This window comes from Dromaius novaehollandiae, chromosome 4, assembly GCF_036370855.1.
Source record: "Dromaius novaehollandiae isolate bDroNov1 chromosome 4, bDroNov1.hap1, whole genome shotgun sequence".
Lineage (NCBI taxonomy): Eukaryota > Metazoa > Chordata > Aves > Casuariiformes > Dromaiidae > Dromaius > Dromaius novaehollandiae.
This window is the reverse complement of record NC_088101.1, coordinates 69,028,043-69,048,956: the sequence shown is the minus strand read 5'-3', so window position 1 is coordinate 69,048,956 and position 20,914 is coordinate 69,028,043. Positions and strand designations below refer to the sequence as shown.

At 38.4% G+C, this 20,914-nt stretch overlaps 1 pseudogene; it reads left to right on the top strand.

The window, feature by feature from the left end:
* The window catches only part of LOC112995492 (cytosolic beta-glucosidase-like), a 32,671-nt pseudogene extending 15,707 nt beyond the window's left edge, over positions 1-16,964 (top strand).
* Positions 16,965-20,914: the final 3,950 nt, after the last annotated feature.

The following is a 20,914-nucleotide window of genomic DNA, read 5'->3' as shown; positions in this document are numbered from 1 at the left end:
TGAATTTTCTCAGTGTGCCAAAGTGAGTACAGTAACACCTTTTGACTCTTAGCCAGCAGTTTTCCAATGCAAAATTGTGAAAAAACATTTTCTTTCTTCAAAATGCTCTGTAAGCTGCCTTTGAAAGCACCTTAACTCATGATGGCATAACATACTTGTGGGCCCGTGTTAGGAAAATCACTCTTCTATTAGAAACAGGACATATATAGGAGACTGGCCAGTATAACAACAGAAGAGGACCATCCCTCTGCAACAAAAATATAGCAGTGAATTTCTTTTTTTGCCGGTATCTTGATTTTGGTTGAAAAGAACAAATTAAAAACAAGATTATCCAATGACCACCAGATGACTATGGGCCAAAGAAATGGTCCCTGGTGGAAAGGCTGCAGAAGACACAAGGGAGTTTGGTCTGCACTTAGAAAGAGAGTAGCTGGACTGAGTGGTGAAGCAGTTACTTCCAGGGTGTATCCCAAGCCATCTGGGTGTAACCAGCCTTCCACATCTCTCGGTCACTCTCTTGGAGGTGCTTTGATTCAAAAGTAACTAGCCCCCGACCTCTAGTGAACTGTTAGCTTTCAAAAGCTAATGAAAGCATCAGCAACTGCAGCACAAGAATAATTCCTACTCTATAGGGGAGAGAGAATGTGTCAGTGTTTTTGTGACTACTAGTTATCTCAAAGTATAACCTAAATAGTTAGGCATTGTGAAGGTTGTATTGCTGCTGGATAGTCCCTGGTTAAGTCCCTGTAAGTCCCCCCTTTGGGTATTATTATTGATACCAGCAGAGGATTTGCTTTGCTTAGATAGAAGTATTACTGCATTGCTGAGAGCAAAATTCAAGATTCTCACTCTACTGCCAGTTGCCTCAGATGCGTAAGCTAAGATTTGGAATCTCAACAACTAACCCATCTCTAACCACCAGATCATATCTAGACGGCCAGAAAGTTTGAGGCAACTGTTACCTGTAAATTAGAGTAGAGATTTCCCATAGGAAATAATTTGTACATATAAAACATAATCCACAGATCAGAAGTAACTACTGTAGTTTTTTGATTCTTCTTTTTTACTGTGCAAGATGAAGGGTAATGGCAACTGCAGTGAAAAAAAAAGAAAACCCTCACAAATGAAAAGAAGGGATTTCGGCCTGTATGATGAATAAGCAGACTTTAATGAAAATTGTGAGTTTAAATTCATCAGATGTGGATTGCATATAGCATCATTGGGTTTGATATCAGTTCTAAGCCATATGCTTCATTTGGAGTTACTTTTCAGGAGAAAATGTACTGAATTCACAGAGACACATCACAAAAAAATACTGTTCTGGTTTTGTGTCTTTGACACAGTTTTTTAATTTAAATCCCTCCTTTTCAAGATAATTCAGTTTTTAATAACTCAAGCCCATTATGTACCTTCTAAATATCTTTCCTAGGATTATATGCAGGATCACTCATTGCGGTAACTAAGTCAATGTAAAATACAGTTTGAATAAGCTTTCCTATATACATATACATCTTCTCCTGGAAATGAAAGATAGGTCCAGTTTATTAGAGTAAACATCTCTATTTAGATACTCAAAGAGTCACAGAGTCACAGATTTCTATTGCAGAAAATGAGATTTAGCCTTACAATATACAACAGGAAACATATTTTTGCATAGTGCAGAGCTCTAACAAAAATACTGTGACAATCAGTTTAAAAAGGTTCAAAAAAATATTAGAGAATTAGTGAGAGAGCTATGTAGTAACAGTACTGGTAGTAGTCCAGTTGCAACTTCGGTCTCAACATGTTCCTGAATGATGATTGCTGGGTATTTTGCCATGTACATTTGCCATGGGAAGGATCACAGTATTCATGTCCTGTTTCTCATCTTTCTCTCTAAATATCTGCCACTGACTTTTTAACTAGATGGACCTGTTATCTGACAGTTCTTATATGAATGTGATAGTTACTGTTTTGCAGGACACTTTTTAAACTGTGAAAATAGGAGAATTAATGAGAACAGAAACTTCAGTTAGGGTTGACAGAAAAAAAATACTATATTAAAAAAATCTATATTTTGAACTGCTTGGATAGCTAATTTATTGCTATGTTATTTTTCATGCTATTTTTGTGATAATACTAGCTCATCATTTGATTTCATGGGACTTATTGTCATTCTAAAGGGCTGAAATGATGTAAATACAGCTGTACAGGGAATATTACAATGTCAAATGAAGCAGTGTCATTGCAGGTCTACATATGCACTGCTACAATGTCAAGATCAAAGGAAAAGAACTATATTGATCAATAGAGCAGAGTATCAGAAGTGATTGAATAAAATGCAAACAATGCATTATCTGTTATCAAATATTATTAAATGAAAATACAACTTTCAGGCTATAACACTGCATTAGAATTTGAACTCATAGATGTCTGGACATTTAAAGCCATGATTTCCACTGCAGTTTTTACTGAGCAAGTATATGTTTCTTCAATGCATTAACACATACATTCTATATGACCTACTTTATAATTGCTGTGGGAGTTTGCCTTTGCATTTTTTGATAGCTCCCTGTTCAGATTCTCAACCATAACATTGCACTAGTTTATTTGCACTGAATCAATTTTGCTAAAGGATTTCCCATTTTTATATAAAGAAATACTTAGCTCCATTAGCTACATATGGAGTGAAGTATCTCAATCTCAATTTTAAACTAGGGAAATTGAGGTAGCACAAATTTGGTGTAATTTAGCTAAGGTCAAAATGTAGATGGAGTAATAAAAGGTCTCCTCTTTTCTGGTCTCCTGTTCTGACTCTGTGTGTGCAATGTCACATTCTTGCTGTTTACACACACATTTTGAAAAAAACATTTGTATCAGAGAATGTGAAGATCTACGTGTGTGCATGGTATACATTTCTGTATTAAAAACACTGATGGGAAAGTCATTTACTGAACTTGTATAATAGCTGGAAATTAAATACAAAATATTACTACTTCAGATATATTAAGGACACTTATCCTTAGTCAGGCAAGTCTGATGTTTGAACAGAAGATTTTTGAGGAGTTAATAATTTTATTATATTGTGGAATCATTTGCCCTGAAAAAAAGTGGAGGATTATATTTCTGAGAAATGAAAAATCAAACTATCAAAAGGTAATTTAAATACAAGATATTATAACTCTATGTGGATGTTGTGACTATGTGGATGCAACAACATTTGGAATATATATGCTTGAAAAAAATAAAGCTTTTATTTCTTCATGCTAGGGTAACCACAGACTAGCTGGATGAAGTTTTCCAGACTTTCCTAAAAATTAACCTTTGGAAAGAAGTAAAAGTAAGAGAAATCTCACTCATAAGTAGAATTAAATTAGTAGAATTAAATTTTTCATATTCGTGAAGAAGAATTTACCTTTACATTTAATTTTCTTAAAAAGTATAATGTTTCCTTGTTATTCCCTGAGAGGAGGAACTGTCAGTGGCATCATTTTATTTTGGAAAGTAAGACCTTTGAAGATAATATTTATCGTATTTTTTTGTTCTACTCTCAATTTGTGCATCTTGGCATGTTTACCCAGTGTGAAAGTGATAGGAAGCATCAGAATATGTTTTGTTTTGTTTTGTTTTGTTTTACCACTTGCATGTGAGATAAAATCTGGAGTGAAAGAGTTGGCCTGGCATGGCAAGTAGTTGCTAGTGTTGGGCTCAAGGGGTTAATTGCCATTTGAAGGAAACAAGTACAAGCCTTTGAGATGGCTATATGCAACAAGGATGTCTGGAAAGGTTCTCTGCCCTACTTCCCACACCGTATGTGTTTCAGTTAGTAAAAAGCCTTTAAGACACTTTCATGTAAGGTAGATAGCATGCTTTGTATTCCCTCAATAACACCAATAGGTTAGACATAGCAAAGACACTTGAATTCCTAGAAACACCGACTGTCTCCTCAGCTGAAGTGCAATTTGTGCTGCTGATGTTCTTTGACTTGCCTAATTATTGGAATTCAGGCAACAATTGGTATAGAATGATAAATAAAGTTTAAAAGGATATTAGCAGGGGCTAAGGGAGCTTTAGTGAAGGGTTTAAGCAACAAAGAAAAGCTTTGATTTTTCAGAAAGAATCAGCTGTAGTCCATACGTGCCTTAGTCAGACGGTCAAAAACCACCAAGGATACCTGGCACTCTCCTTTTTAGGAAGTGTAAGAAATTATATGAAACATAATTTTATAAAGGATGTTCAAAAATTACAGGTCTTTAAGTACCATGTGTCCTTTATAATGAATCCTTATTGATTAGTTGGATGATTTAAAGAATCAAAATAAAAGGCAAAACAGTACTTGCAATCCTGTGAATACAGGGTCAGTACTTCCAGTGAAGAGCTCATGTAATATAATTTCTGCTTTGGTTAATGCCATCACAGTAGTAAGTCGCCTCCTGCTGTAACAACTGAGACTGCTATGCACTTTTCAGATTTATTCCCTGGTCACAGTGCATTGTAGGAATCCACTCTAAAGATCATACAGGAATGAATAAGCATGGCTCAGTGCAAAGCCAGAGGCAAATGCTTTAGTCCTTACAGAAGGGAGGAAGAAAGTCCTTTTGGCTTCCAAAACTTCTGTAACAGTAATTCTAAAGCTTTCACAGACTTGCATACCTTTTATAACCGCAACTCAGAATGTCACCTCTGATCTCAGCAACCATCTTTATGGTTGTCTGATGGTCTTTTTCTCCTGAGCTACCCCAGCAGTTATGATCAGCTGGATGTGTAAGTAAACAGGTCTGAGGTTCTACATCCTGCCCTTTGCTCAACATCTTCTTAAGCTTCTACGAAGGATCTTTCACTAAGAAATACGATTTGCAGAGCCAGAGTGGGGCAAAATCAGTCCCCTCTCTGGTTTGGGCTCTGCAGGATAAGCATTATTTGACTTCTGGACCTGCATCTGGAAACATCTGTAATTTGATGCTTTTTAAATATAAATTACAGCATAACCTATGGTCATAAAATCCACTTTCCCTTTGTATTCTTTTGACCAATGTGGATTTTTTTCTATTCTTATTTGACTATTACAGTGTGTGTCTCTTCTTTTTTATTCCCTGCTTGCCCAGTTAGTCCTGTGTTTTCCAGCAGACAGGTGCTGATTCTCCTCATCCATGTGTAATCCCAATGAAATTTTCATTTTCTGTATTTTGTAGTCTGCTGCTATTCAGCTTTCTAAACACAGGCAATAGGAGTCCAAGGGAGAAGAATTCACTAACCTCCTGGGGAAACTAAGAATGATCATAGTCTAGCAAGTCAGTCTTTAAATATCCTTTGCCCATTCCTCCTCCCCTCTGCTACTCTTTAAGTATTTAAATCTGCCCCCTACCAGTCAGACTTCCTCACCAGATGGTGCCTTCTGACTAGCTCTGCCTTTCTTCAGAGGATGAATAAGTACAATGAAGAGCACAAGGAACTGGTGAGACAGCTACTAGAATATTTCATTAGTGCTAGTGTCCACTATTTTAAAAGGACGGTGAAAAATTGGAGAGAGTTCAGGAAGGAGCCACAAAAATGATTTGAGGGCTGGAGAAAATGCCTTACTGTGGGACTCTAAAAGAGCTCAATCTGTCTAGCTTATCAAAAAGAAGATTGAGAGTTGACTTGATTACAGTGTACAGCTACTTTCATGGGGAAAATATACTAGGTACTAAAGGGCTCTTTAATCTAGTGGAGAAAAGCATAAAAAGAGCCAATGGCTGGAAGGCAGGCAAATTCAAATGAGAAATCAGACACACTTTTTAGTAGTGAAAATGATTAAACATTGGCACAAATTATCAAAAGTACTAGATTCTGTGCCTCTTGCCTTCGTATCAGTGCTGAATGTCATTTGGAAGATATTCTTTAGCCACACACAAGTTTCAGGTGGCATTCCAAGGAAACTAGTGAAATCTAACAGCCTGTGATTCACCGAGGGTCAAATTAGATGATCTTATCCTCTCTGTCTTTATTTCTATAAAAGTGTTGACTACAATGACTGTCCATATGTCATGAAAAGCAAGATGATACAAGGTATTCCCTTGGAATATTAGACACTAGTTTTGTGGAACTAGATCTGTTTAAGTAATTATTTTATTGGACTGGAGACCAATCTGAAAAAAAAAGATCAAAGAAATGGATTGGAGCGATCCAAAAGATATCATTTTAATATTTAGATTATTTCAAATTATTCTTACTTTTTAAAGTCAAGTCAGTTTGCAGATGAAAACCTCATTTTGTAAAGAAAAGTTAAGCTCTTTCTTTTGGGAGATGCGTAGTTGGAATGTTTATACTTTATCAAAATCTTTTCTCATTGCTTTTTTCTGGCTGAAGGTATTCTGCTCACCTCAAACCACAGTTGCATCTACTGTATGTTTATTTTCAATGAGAAAACCACCCAAGATTTGTTCAGAATAGCAGAGAAACATGTTCCACACTACTGCTCTTTGGCTGTGCTCGTTCTCTCTGAGAATCATTATCATTTATGTAGGCAGTGATAGGTTTTTAAATGATGTAATCATATATAGGTGTGAAATTGTAATGGCTTTAACTTTAAAGATTTTTAAAAGGTTAATTATATTCCACAAATTGTTTTAACACTAGAATCTTAACATTATTGTAAGGCCCAGACCTGGAAAGCAATTCTCTTGTCTAATATGTATCACTTAACCCCAGAAAACTTCCTTATTTTCTTACCATTATTGCTACTGTTTCCATTTCCCATGCTAGATAATTTCTCTCCTTCTTTTGTGTTTATTCATACAACCGTTGATAACTGTTTTCTCTCTTCTAGCCATAGGCATCACTTAGCCAAACGATTCACATTTACCTTTTTTCTTGGTCTTAACTTGCAAATCCTTTTTTCCATCTCTTGATCACTTCTGTTTTCCTTTGAACTTCATTCAATTTCTCACTGTCTTTCTAAAAGAAATCGTATCCAGAACATGAGACCATACTAATAACTAGTGTTGCACAGTATGTTTGCTGCTCTGACAGGTGAGATGCTTTTCAAAAACTCCAGTGCAATTGCAGCCAAGAAATAGGCAAGAAACAGTCTCAGGTCTAAGGCTGGAGAAGGGACAGAAAACATGAGCCCAATCTGGAAAGTAGAGTTATAGCAAAGGCTTAGTGGATGAAGTAGGAAGACAAAGATCTTAGGGCTGTAGTCAAAGCAGATTAGAAGGAAAGACACAGTAAGCAGAACATGTCACTAATGAACCTTGGCTACGTAAAAATTGGAGCTCTGCTCTAGCCACAACAAAATACTGGGTGCAGGAATTTTATGAGATTTAAGCCACCTTTATCTCAGAAGATGAATTCTTCTCACACTTCTCCACATATTTAACCCATATTATCTCATGTCTCTTTTCACCACCCATGTATACAATGGTAACAGCTGTCCATAGTCATCCTTGTTATCTCACAAGCTTGAGCTCTGCCCTCCTTGTCTTGCATGTATTTGGCTAACGCTTCTCTCTCCATATTAGCAAAAAAAGCCGCACTTCAGTGCAGTTTTGCAATTCTGAACTATCACTGTATTTACTAGGTGTGTCATAGACCCTCATGACTGAGCCTGGACAATCTGCTGGGCCTCCTTCTTCTCATTTTCCTATGATCGCAGGTCATTTCTCAAAATACTGGTTGTATTTGGGAAGTAGTTAAGCCTAAACAAGAAAAGACATAGAGAACATAGAAAGGTAGATTCTCTTTCATTACACCAAACATTAGTTAAGTGGAGAAAGTACTGAAGTTAGAGATTAAAGTTCTTAATTGGTTATTATCCAGTCATAAGAATTTAGCTAACATGGCAACATGCTGTTACTAGTATGTGCAGATTGTTGGTTGATTTGTTTCTTGGTATCAGCTTTTGTTTTGATTTTTTAAAAAATCAGCTGTGATCAAAGACTGAAAAATGGATATGGCTCTTTGCTGGCACTCAGTCTGAGTCTGTTGCCAGAACTCACGCCTGTTTTTCATTTTTTCTGAGTAAGTGTCTGTACAATATCAACAGTATATTCTGTACATGATCTGTAACTGGAGGTGGCAGTGTTCTGCTGCATCCTTTCCAAAGTCAGTTTTAGTCATGGAAAGTCCATTTTAATTCTTTCAGTCTTAATCTATTGCTTTTAAATAAGCTAAGTGTGTGCACCTGTTGGAAAGCTGCAGTAGAGAAGAAAGATCAAGATGATATGAAAAATGTCTTTACTAAAATAAAAGGCTTTCCAGAACCTTAGTTGTATTAATATATAAGCAATGTTTATAAATTACACACAAAAAAGACTGGAAGATAACATCAGTTCTATATGCAGCAAAGGCAAGCTGTGTTCTAACGCAAGAGACATCCCTCTTTGTCACGGAGAGCTATAGGTATGAATATGCTGCTTGGTTGCTATAGCTATATGGAAGATTTCAGAAAATAAAGCAAGCTAGAGACTGTGAAAAGAAACCTCTGTTTTAGCCCCCTGTAACAGTGATGGCTTTAGCCCTGCTCCAGAGGTGACCTTTCTTTCTCTCCTGGGTGAGAAGTGGTTCACCTTGTGGAGTAGTGAACACTTTATTAGTCCTGCAGAATTTGACTAATTGTGAGAGATTTTACAGGAGCAGAAGATTAGCTGAAGATGAGCTAAAGGAGGAAGTCTGTCACAGAATCCAGTTCCCCTGCACCAGTCCCAGCTACAAAAATAACACTCTGTGTGTCTATTGATTTTTTTACCAGCCAAACCACTGAGTGTACCTGAATCTGTGAAACAATAAAATATTGATCTATTAAAGAAAATGATCTATTTAAAGTGTATAGTCTCTTTGCTAGTCCAGGGTGCATATATGTGACCATTTGCAAGTGTAGCCTGGTATATTTGTACTGCAGCCACCAGTTTACACCATTTGGGTGTAAAATGAGCCCACATCTCCTCTTTAAAAATACCTAAATACTGGTAAAATCTGTCACCATGTTTCCAGATACGCTTAGTGGGTTACATGGAGCCGTTTGAAATAGAAGATCTATTAACAAACATAGTTGTTTTTTTTCCCAACTAGCAATTTGTTTAACAGGTTTTCACTGCAACTCCTAAATGATTTCACTTAAAAGGACACTGTGAATGTTAATTAAAAACAAACATTAGGGTTTTAATAATTCCTTAGCGGCTTTAAACTCAAATCTGTTTCTGTACCAAAAATGTTTTTCTTCTTGTCTTCATCCATCTATTTTTGGGAAACCAGTGTGTGTTACTGAACTGTTAATACAGCCTCTCCCCCTCCTACCCCCACCTTGCTTTGGGAAAAAAAGTGTACATTTGATTAGTGATGGAGAAAAATCACACTCAAATTTAAATTGATTTTTTTACATTGAGAAATTGGAAATCATGGAAACTCAACCCTCTGCTCAGTTCAAACCTTTTTTAGTAGCGCGTTTTCTGTGTAATGCTGGTTAGGTATCTAAACATGATACTGTAAATCCACCCCTCAGTTAAACCAGTGCAGCTCTGCAGTCTCCATGAGGATGGCATCAACATAGCGGGGACAAAATTTGTCTGTGTCATTTTCCTGAGTCAGTATTGATCATTTTGTGAGTGGTATTGTTAGGCGTGAATTGTTGTTTGAAGACAGACGTCTGAACACGCCACATGGGTGAAATTCGGGACGTCGAGTCAGCCATTGACCTCAGTGTGACCAAAAGTTAACTCTGCTTGATCGTGCAGTCCCTTCGAGAGCATTGCCAGCTCCTTTCATCGTTCACGAATGGGAGCAGGGATCTTCTGAATCTCTGTGGATGTACGCATTTTGAAATCTTCTTTAGGTCTTTTTTCAGAGTATTTCCTGATTCTTTCTGTGTATTTCCATACAGAGAAACTTAATTCAAATATTTAGACTTTTGTAAAGTGTGACAACCGTGATGCCATATGACTGTCTTTACCTGTCATACTGCTGTGTTAGCAGCCCCGGTGTTCACTCACATTTCTGGAACAGGAACGCCGGGGCGCCGTGGGTCCGGCAGCTCCCACGCTGGGGCCAGGGCCAGGGCCGGGGCCGGGGCTGGGGCCGGTGTGGGGGCTCCCGCGGGGCCGGGCCGGGCCTCACCGCCAGGGCCCGTCCCACCGCCCTGCCGGGGAGCAGCGCGGCTGGGGGCAGCCCCAGCCCCGGGCATCGGGCACCGCCGTGCACTGGGCTCGACGGGGCTGTGGTGGGACCAGGCCGTGGCAGGGCAGGGGCTGAGGGCCCCAGCGGGGCTGAAATGGCGTTGTTTCCTGTGTAATTTTGTAGTTTATGCTGTTGAAACCTAAGCCTCAGTTCAATCCAGTTCCCTTGTTCAGGTCAAAGTTTTCCCCTCTGTACCTCTGCTGAATTTACTATCTCTGTGTAGGCATGAGGTATAGTCATGTATATGAGTATTAAATTAATGTTCTTTTCTTTTTCTCTCTTGATTGTGAAACATCTGTTTAAATCAATATGTATCATTTGTGCATTTGATTTCTACCACTCTATCACTGCATGACTGAATGCTTCTTGATAGTGAGAAAGATTCTGTATACAATAATATACTGGTTCCAGAAGTTTTCAAGGACAAGAGTATTTCATAGTTTTCACTTTGTGGTCTGTGAGGAATCTCATTTTCTGAATAAGTATTGATTGCGTAGTGCAAATGTACAAGTCTTGCTTTTATTCAGAAAGAATGAGCTTGGCTGATGATGAACAGTATTCGTGGCAGTCCAGTGGGAAAGAAATACCTTGACACCTGTAATTCAGTAATTGTACTCACTGTAAAATTAGGTAAGTGCAAATATACATGTGCAATGACTTCTGTAAAATCAGTATGAAAAGCAGGATTTGATATTTTCACTTTAACTATGGGACATTGTCATTCTAGTTCTTACAAATTTGGGTGAATGATCCAGTGTTGCCAGCTGTATTGGTGAGAAATAGCCAATCCCATCTTAAAAGGGGCCCAGAGGAGCAAGAACAGATAAGCAGTGAACAAGTATTCTCATAGCAAATATCATATCCTACTATTTTTGTCAGTATACTCAAGGCAGAGTAAGCAAGGGAGATATAACTGGCTCTCAGATTAAATCCTTAATGCAGAACAATCCGGGTTGGGCTAGGTCCAATGTTTGTTAATAGTAGCATCTTAAAAAGATGGGAGCATTCCTAAAGACACCCTAAGGTAAGGAGAACAGAAGGTGCTTTATACAGAAAAATGACAGTCAGCTTGTCATTATGGGACGCAGTTCAACTCTGAGCAAAGGCACTTCCCCTACGAATGACCCCTCCATGCTCATGGTACACATTGACAGAATTTTCAAGTTTTTATTTTATGCCTGTAAGCTCTCTTACAGTTGCCTAGTCAGAGCTAGAGGTCATACTCTTAACAGTACATGACTGGATAAAGGGCTGTTAGTCATCTATCCTGACTATTCCTGGTCCTGGTCGTCAATGGAGCACTTACCTGGAGCACTTTCTACTCCAAATAGGTAAAAGTTGGAGAGTTCTAATAAACAGGTTTATTACATTACAGCGTTTCCCCCTACTCTTTCCCTTGTTAATATCCCAAGTGGTTCATTGATAATATTTTGCTGGTTCATACTCCGAAGCCTCCTGCTTGTGCCTCTGCAGACATTTAGGTGCTATAAAGTTGTCAGTCTCAGAACAACACTTTTGAAAAGGCTATTCTCAGAAAATCTGCTACTTCTCATGATGCTTCATGTTTAACTTTGCAGTGCAGCTTATAATATCAAGCCAAAAATAGAGAAAAGTGGAAAATATTCAGCAATACCACTGTTTAAAAGCTTCTCTGGTCAGCCACCAGCAGACTTGCAGTACTTCACACGTGCAAAACAGAGCAGCTGGTCGCTCAATGAACTACTAAGTTGACAATTCAAATCTGACCTAACGTGCTTAAATGACCTAACATTTACTCAGCACCAGCAAACATAAAACTCCCTTTTAAGTGCCTAGATGCCCTTGCTGATTGTCAGCTGAGTCATGTAATCAGCCACATTTCCCCTCCTAAGCAGTAATATAATTGCATAAGAGTTTTCACTGTCTATCTTATGCCATGATTATTGCCACTTTCAAAACTTGTTCCCCTGCTATCTACCATCACCGAAAATGGCAGAGGAGTTAGATGTGGCCTATTAGAATATTTGCCCATGATATGCAACACTCGCATTCAAAATTCACTTCTGCTCTGTGTGTCTTAATTTCTCATCTCCCACTTTTCAGAAGTGTGTTCTAATATACAAGGTAATATCATACTCTGTGGAAGAGCTGTTCCTTCAGCTAAAGCAGCTGAACACTCTCTAAAATCCTAAGACAAAATGAGTATGATGCTTCAGCCAGGAGGGAGACTGGGATCCATTCCCTGCTCTAGTGAATAGTTAAGTGTTTTACGAAATCTGGAACAGATTTCCAAAGCAGTTTTGAAGGACTAGATAGAGATATCGGCTATGCTGAAACTGTCCTGCAGGCTGGAAGCTGACATTCTCAAGTTACTGGTTGCTAGAGCTGTAAGTTCAAGCTGAATTAGAAATTACTGTAAAACACAGAATGTAATAGAAAAATCCTGTATCATGTTCACAAAGATGTGAGCAGTACTATCACAGAGTTACTGTTAGGGAGTTACTCTGCCACATTGGTGTAAAACAAGCAAACAAACAAAGGTTTTTGTTAGTGTTTCAAACATTCACTGTGTCAAATGTTTTGTCTCTTGTTATTTGGCTTAAAAAGTACTATATTCTGAACAAATACACTTTTTTTACTTTTTTCAGATTCAGTTTCAAAAGACTTTAGCAAATACACTAAATTTGCTGATTTTGAAAGGAGGTAGGGAACAGACTTGATGAATTAGTTTTCTAACAAATGGAACAGTAGACAATGATTGAAATGAAGGAAAAGAAGAGAATGAAGGTCAGAGAAGGTGTTCTGTTCAGTTCAATTCAGTTAGAAAGAACTTAGCTAAAATTTAGGCAGAGGGAACAGAGGAGCAATGATGGGAGCTAACGATATTGTAGAAGGAAAAAGTTTTGGTGATTGCAAGGAGATAAAACTGAAGGAGCAGTCAAAATAACTCTGAGGCTACATAAGCTGGTGATTAGGAGAATAGGTGCCACAGATAAGGCTGCACATTCATCCTTAGACATGTAACATTTAAGGAAGCAGTGGGGAGTCCAGTACAAGATACCACAGAGTTAAGCCTGGGTAAGCATCAAAGGCAGAAAAGTAGATTTAACAGTCATTAATGATGAGAAATAAGTGGGCCCAGGATATCTGGCAAAGCCCCCCAGGAGGTGACTGTGAAGAGGGAAAAAGGAATGATGAGGGAGCCCTGAGAAGTGCCAAGAGAGATGGGTGGGGGGTGGGAGGAATAGAGGATCCATTAGCAGTAACACACTAATGCTGTCAGCCACGTGAAGAAACAAGAAGTTGGTGTCACATAAACCTAAGGGGGGGGAGTATCTTGTGGAGCAGTAAGTGGTCCATGGTGTCAAAGGTAACAGAGCTATCAAGGAAGAATGAGTACAGAGAAATGACCCTACAAGAAATAGGCGCTTAATGTGAAGGATGACAAGACAAATTAGATACTTGGCAGTATACCTAAAGCAACTCCTTCAGCTACTGCGACCACCTACACTGGCAGAGTAATTAGAAGATCTTCCAAATACAGTGATAAATGGCATGATAGGGGCAGACAGATCTATGCCTATTTATAAAGTGCCTGTCCTCATAATATCTAGATATCACAGCAGCCAGGAAAAAAAAAGGTAGTTACTATTCAGTAGCAGATTATTTTCTTCAGTTTTGGTTAGCCGAGTTTGGTATAAAAAGATACCCCAAATGAGCAAAATTTTATCAAGCATGACAAAAGCAGGGATGGCCTCTCTACAGTGATGCATCTTGTACATCCTCAGGAACAGGAGGTATTCATGCTTTGAAACTGAAATGAAAATATCTTTCATAAAATTTTGTAGTGGAAAACCTCTTCCTGAAGAACAAAAAAAATCTCAACTAGCCTATGCAGGCAGTAGCTGGTGCACAATTTAACTAGCAATGCTAGAAAATCATGCTTAGGGCTTAGAAATAATGAGCTCCTAATGTGTTTTTCTAATCAAAGTATCAGCATGAAATTCACTGTATCTGGAGAATGTCCTGTTATCAAGACAGCAGTGTATCAAAAGTTCACTGTGGATAATATTTTTGTGTCTCATCTTTGAATTTGCCTTTGTCCCTCCCTTTTAATAGTTTTAAGTCAAAAGCAGTAGAAACAGGAGAAGAGCAGTGCTTATCATATCTATTCCAGCTTCCTAGGACCAACAGACATCCCTGTCAGTCTCAGTTATCTTTCCATGCAACACTGTTTTGAGCAGAGATTTAATACACAAAAGTTTTTCCCCGAAGATTTAGGTACCTCATAAATCAAATAGACAAGTCACATGATGATACTTCTTTCCCTATTTAGTCTATTGGATGCAGACAGGCTTATACTGTACGTTCCTCAATGGCTTATTTTCTAACAAAAGCATACTATCATGCAGTTCACACACCACATCAAGCTCTTCGTCGGTTGTACCCATGCAGTACTTCCTGTCACAAAAATAAGTCATGTTTCCACTTTGAATATGCATAATTGTAGCAGCTGTGGACCTAGTGACATTTCTAAAGACTACTTTTTTCTGTTCCTCCCTTGGCCTTACAGTAGCAGCATGATTTATTCTTGAGAGACTGATTTTCTGTGTTACATTTTTTAAAAAAATTATGCGTATGTATAATTAGTGACATGCATGATTATGTTTCCAGGAATATGGAATAGAGAAGCAGATTAGGTATGTTTTATCTTCTTAAGTTAAACCAATCAAAGGAATCCAGGTTTTCTTCACTTAATTTTTGCCTGTTTTTGATTATCCAAGTTAAGTCAAATTTTATGCAATTTCTCTTGATACTTTTTCCAAGAAAATCTCCAAACAGCTATTTAGGCAAATTATTACTTGATCATTTTTGTTAGCCGTGTCTCATGTCCACCCTCATATCATATGTAGAAAAAAATAGAGCTATGGCTAAAACTCTGTCATATGATACAGGGGAATGTGCCACAGTCTGGTGTTTATGGAAGAACAAAGAACTAGAGGGTAGCTGGAGGTTCTTTAAACCTCACCGTAGTTATCTAACAAAATATGCACCAAAATATATGTAAGCATAGAGAAGGGAAGTCAAGCAGTAACATGGTTACAGTGATATGCTTCGTGGCATGTGTTACTTAAATAGCAATTTGATGGTCAGAGGTTGTATGGTGGTTAAATCAGGCATGCTGCTTGTCTACTGTGCTATAGAACGTAACTAGAAATTGGAGTGCAGCAATTTACATATACAATGCATTTCAGACTGGGATGCCATAAAAGCTGCCATGTTGAAAAGAAGTTGCTAAAGGTACCATTAAGGAAACCCAAAATTATGTGCCTCGCTCCACTCGAATTTCACAACACTAAACCATCTCCCAAACCAACCCTTTCTTGAAAAAAATGTAGCTAGGAAGAGGACTAAATGCTGTCTTGTACTCATTAGCTTCCTGGACATTAGAGGGGTCCTAGTCCTATATAGATTGATTTTAATAGACAAAGGTGGGGGAAAGGGAGAAAAATTTAATGCCCTACCCTAGGTCTCCAACCCAGTCTGCACCAGAGCATCTCTAAGTGCAGAGAGGGGGAGTTGAGGCATAGGTGGCTATCCTGTTTTTCAGTTCTGGTTGTGTAATGTTTGTCTGGAGGCAATTTGAACATAATTCTTACAAGACTGTCTTTTACATCAGTCCACCAAGACTTGGGTTAAGCACTCTGAATACCCAGATGTAACAGTTACTCTTAGGCAAGCAAAATTAAATGTTCATTTGTTGTCATCTTTTTCCAGCAGAGACTGGAGCCCAGCTTTCTCTGAAGGCAGGTTTCTATCCACTAGAGCAGAATATTCTTTTATGCTCTTTGGGACAGTGAATACTGAATTAATTCTTCTAGAGTTTGCAGAAGGCATTGAGGCCATCCCACAGAATAACCTATAGCACGCTCCTTAGGATGTGGGTTGAAATCCCTTTGGACAATTGGAGTTCAAATCTCCTAAATTCCACATCAGTACTTCAGCACTGGTCTCTTGTGTAAATGGGCATCGTCACTATCTTTCTCCATTACTTACTGGTAGAGCTGACTGGTGAGCATGTTCTGAAAATATCTGAATCAGGCCATGCAAGTAAGATCAGAGGGAAAAAAATGATTTGTGAATACCATTGCATTTAGTTTTGTGCTTGTTCAGAACAAATAAGACTCGTAGTTATGAACATATCCAGCAGCAAACAGGCAGGTGACTAGGAAATTTACAGCAAAAATTAAAATGCCTAGGACCTGTAAGCACCTCCAACATTAAACAGCAGCTGAGATGAGATTATATTTTGGAATTAGATCCTTACCAAAGCTGTTAGTCCTTATATAGCATATAATATCTATAAACATAGAAACATGAGACCAGCTATAGACCTAAATGCCCATTAGTAAAACAACGTAATATTCAGGTCTCCTAACCTTCCTGCCAAAGATTCTTTATGAGCGGCAAGAAGAGACAGATTGTCTGGATTATAGTCACAAAAAGACAGGTTTTAAATACTTGGTGTTGCAGTTCGGGGCAGTGACCCATTTAAAACTAGATTATAAAAAAACCCAATCCATGTACAGTCCACATTTGCAATTACATGTTATATTTTAATTCCAGCCATTTTTCTTGATGATGTCCAATTTAAGGATATTTTGTGTGGTCCCTCCTTGACAGTTTTGAACAGATGTGTGGATACAGCAGTAAATTTGGACTCTTCCACATCGATTTTGAAAACCCAACCTTAACCTTGTACGCCTTACGCATCAGTAAAAGAATATACAAAAGTCATCCAAAGAATGGACTAACAAGATCAGCTAACGACAGTAATAGAAGTGGGTTTTGGTACCAACAACTGTTTCCTTCTTATGAAATTCTGTATCATAAAAGCTAAACCTAACATTTGAAATAAGGAAATAACACTTACTGACCTGGTGACTTTATATAATAATTAAATTGAAACAGGAACATCTCATTGCACGAACAGAGAAGTAACTTTACTAATGGGATAGTCTTAGGTGGGCTCGGCAACTGTCATTTAAGCTGCATGTTAAAGGGATGCTGCCAACCTGAAATTTAGTCAGTGTTAAACAATGAGTTACATGCCATTTCAACACCCTGTGAATTCTCTTGCTAGCTTTTGTCATTTTACAGCCACAATCTTCCATTTTCAGATGCTCTCCTTTGCCTTGAGGCAGTGTGAAGGCCCCAATCAAGCAGAGGGAAATGACTGCAGGAGAAAAAAATGATTACACAGAAAACGTTGACAAGTGAACAGAGTAAATTAACAAAAATATTGATGTTCTTTTTCTCATTTCTTTCAGCTACAGTCAATGCTCAAAGTGTATCAGTATGTCTTGGTGCTATGTAGTATTACCACTGATTTGGGGGTTGTTCTTTTAAATGGGCATACCATCTCTTCAGTTTGCTTTTTGAAGGAAAGGACCATTTTGGATGTTTGCAGAAACTCAGCAGGGACTGCAGCACTCAGCAGCCCCTCCGGACTGGGAGGTGCCCAGTAAGTGGTGGAGTTCCCCATCTCCCGTGGAGCTCAGCTCTCACTGCCATCTGCCATTCAGCAGCTGCTGCTTCTCTCAGCTCCAGGACACCTCTCGTGGAAGGCAGTGGCTGCTGAGTCACAGCAGTCACCACCAAGTCTTGAACCTGGCCGGAGCCACAAGATTTAGCCACTTGTTGAGGGAACTGCAGCTCCCAGGTTCAGCTGCGTTCAGCAGCCCTTGCTTCTCATATAATAATTTTTAAAAAATCTTACAGATCAGAGGCTAAGCTGGGACTCTCTGCCCAGAAGCCTTGCTGAGAACCCTGGACATAGTAACTGGATCATGAATCCTGCTTACTGCACCAAAGAAACTGTGTGAGCAAGATTGAGGAAAAATCAGAACAAAACCTTTACCTCTTCATAGTGCCAGTGCAGTGCTGATGTAGGGGTGTAGTAACACCAGCAGCAGATTACTGCCGTGGCTCCTCACTTTCTTTGAAGAAGAGGGCAGAAAGAAGGAAATTGTACCTCAGATGAGTGTCTCAGCAGCTTATTGCTTCATGGAGCACCGACCTGGCTTAGGGTCAGTCCAAATTAACCTAAACTTAGAAAGGCACAATCTAAGCAGAAATAAGCAAAAAGTTTTCAGACAAAAGCAATTAAGAAAAAGTTGATGTCACATCCCTGTAAAACATATTAGCATAGATTCAAATTTTATGGCAGTGACCCCTTGCTTTAGCAAGGTTCACATCAGAGTCAAAGAAAAAACTTGCTCTTATAGCAAAATGTTCATTGTACAAACTAAGCAGCCGTCTTCTGACAATGGAGAGAAAAAAGTTGAACCGTTTTTCTAACAAAAAGAATTTACAATGGGAAAAACTAATGTGAAAAAACTGTAACTTCCTAGAAAAGAAACCCATAGCTCTGATGCTTAGATTAAAAACAAGTTGCTTTACCATTACACACAATGCTTACAATCTGCAGCTGTTCACAAAAGACCAGAAGACTTAATATATAAGCAAGTAAGATTGTTGGCTTTGTTCCTTTCTTTTATTATACAGGACACGTGTACTTTGCCTGTTCCAGTGTTATATCAAGGTGCTCTCCTAGAATTAAGACTTTATTTTTCTCTTTTTGGCATTTGGGAGGGGGAGAGAAGAAAAAAAGTGATAATATTTTGCTTTTACTTTGAGTGGAGTCTTTCATGCCTCATCTTTAAAGTGCTTTTCTAAGTCTCAGAATGCTAGGTATCCCCCATTTTACAGATGGGGAAGGAGGTAGATGAAAACTCAATGCTTTACATTCAGATCTTCTACTGATAGTTAATCTTACAATTGCGCTTTCTTTTCCAATATCTGGTGCATGTCACCTCTAAGCAGTTCAGTTTCTCAGGACCTAGGAATCAAATGAGCTATAAACTGCAAAAATATTTCAATATTTGGCCAACTTCTGTCATAAGGTTATCCTGGCCTTTGATACAACCAATGGCACAGTCGATTTTACCACCTACAGCTTGAGGTCTGTTGGCTGCAATTATTTTAGAGCGGTGCTGGGATCAAGATTAGACTCCAGAACTGTGGCTCTTCACCTCATTGTGAAAGCATTTCTTTTTTTATTATTAATCTTTCGATCTTTGCTGTTTTTTCCCTTTTTCACCTTAAACAACGTCCAAGAACGTGATCAACAATATACTTTTCTCTGTTTAAAATTTGGCTCCCTTGGTGATATCAGCATTAGGAGATCTGCACTGGACCACATAGTCCATGCCGGCGATAGTTTTGCCTCAGCATAGGGAAGATTCAGTGTGTGTGGTAAAAGCACAATCCCTGTTAATGTAAATACATCCTGTATCACTAACGTGGAGCTGAACTGATCCCTTAAGGCCACTATCATCCTGCACTTGAGAGAAGCTCCACTACATTATTCTCTGGGTACTTCAGCTTCTGCCAGAGAACCAGATCATAAACTTGCAGCTATCATCAGATTATCACTGTGGTTATTTACACACAAGTGTGTCTGTGGAACAAAGCCGGGCAAGAGAGAATCTTAAGAAATTTTCTCCTTTCAGGAGCATGACAGAAATAATTTAAATAAAGGTTACCTGAATCAATATTCATTAGTTAATCACTGCCTTATCAGTCTTGACTATTCTACTTTCCTACTGCTTAAACAGTGAAATGCCGATAAAGGCCTATGAATCTACTTTCATATTCTTATTCAAGGACTGCCTGCTTTATTAGTAGTTTCACACCCAGAGCCCTAAGTAAGTGCTTCAAGTGGGGGTCTCCCCACATGAATGTTTTCTGCTTGTGAGGGGTTACATCAGTGGCTTCCTGCAACAGGTTATCTTACTTCTAAAGGCGATTAGGGCCCAATATGGTTTTTTTGTCATTAGAGGAATACTTGCATTTCTGGCAGGTCAGAGCTTCAATAGCAGTGCACTGTGCATCGTGCACAATCCCTTGAGGTTTAACTATGCTTATTACACCTTACTGAAGTCATCTGCCTTCACTTCGCCTCTCGTCTTACTGTTTCCAACAATAATTTTCTCACCCTGCCATTGTTATAGCCCAGTGTATATACATAGTATAGTAGCAGGTATTCTGCTTGCACGGATGATTACTTCCATGGGAAATGCAGTGTGCTGTATTTCCATTTGCCTGTCATTAAAAAGCTAAAAGGTCTTATCAGACTTCCAAAGCCCTCAGCAGAAATACTGCTTGGAAAATCAGCCTCCATGACTACAGAGGGAGCTAAGTATACTTTGCATGTATAAGACAGTGCTGTAATGGTAGTTTTAAGGAGAATCGGGACTCTTGTTTGCATAGATTACAGTGTGATCATGAAAGACTCACAGCCTTCCTCTTAAATCAAAGTCACCTTGAGCCTGTGATAATTTTCTGGCAAAGGGACTACTCTAAGTGTCTTAGGATAGAGAGTAAAAATTGCCATACTAATAGTTATGTTAAACTGGATGTTGTGGAAAAAATGGCTAAGGTAAATAGTTAAAATATTTTAAATTTACTTGCTGGTTTTTAATTTTATTTTTGACTGTTAATTTTTAATTGCACAGTAAAAAGATTTGAGTTATGCTTGTTTCAAAACAATGTTATATATATCTTTTATCTGTGTTTCTTAGGTTGTCTTGTTCAGTTTTATAACATATTGACAGTTTACCTTTCCTTCCTCTGTTTCATATGAGGCAGGTGTACTTTTTCTTCTAATTAGGACAACTGGGCAGTGTATCATCTATCCTATAAAAGATATTTTAATGTTTTACAACAGGACAAATAGGCA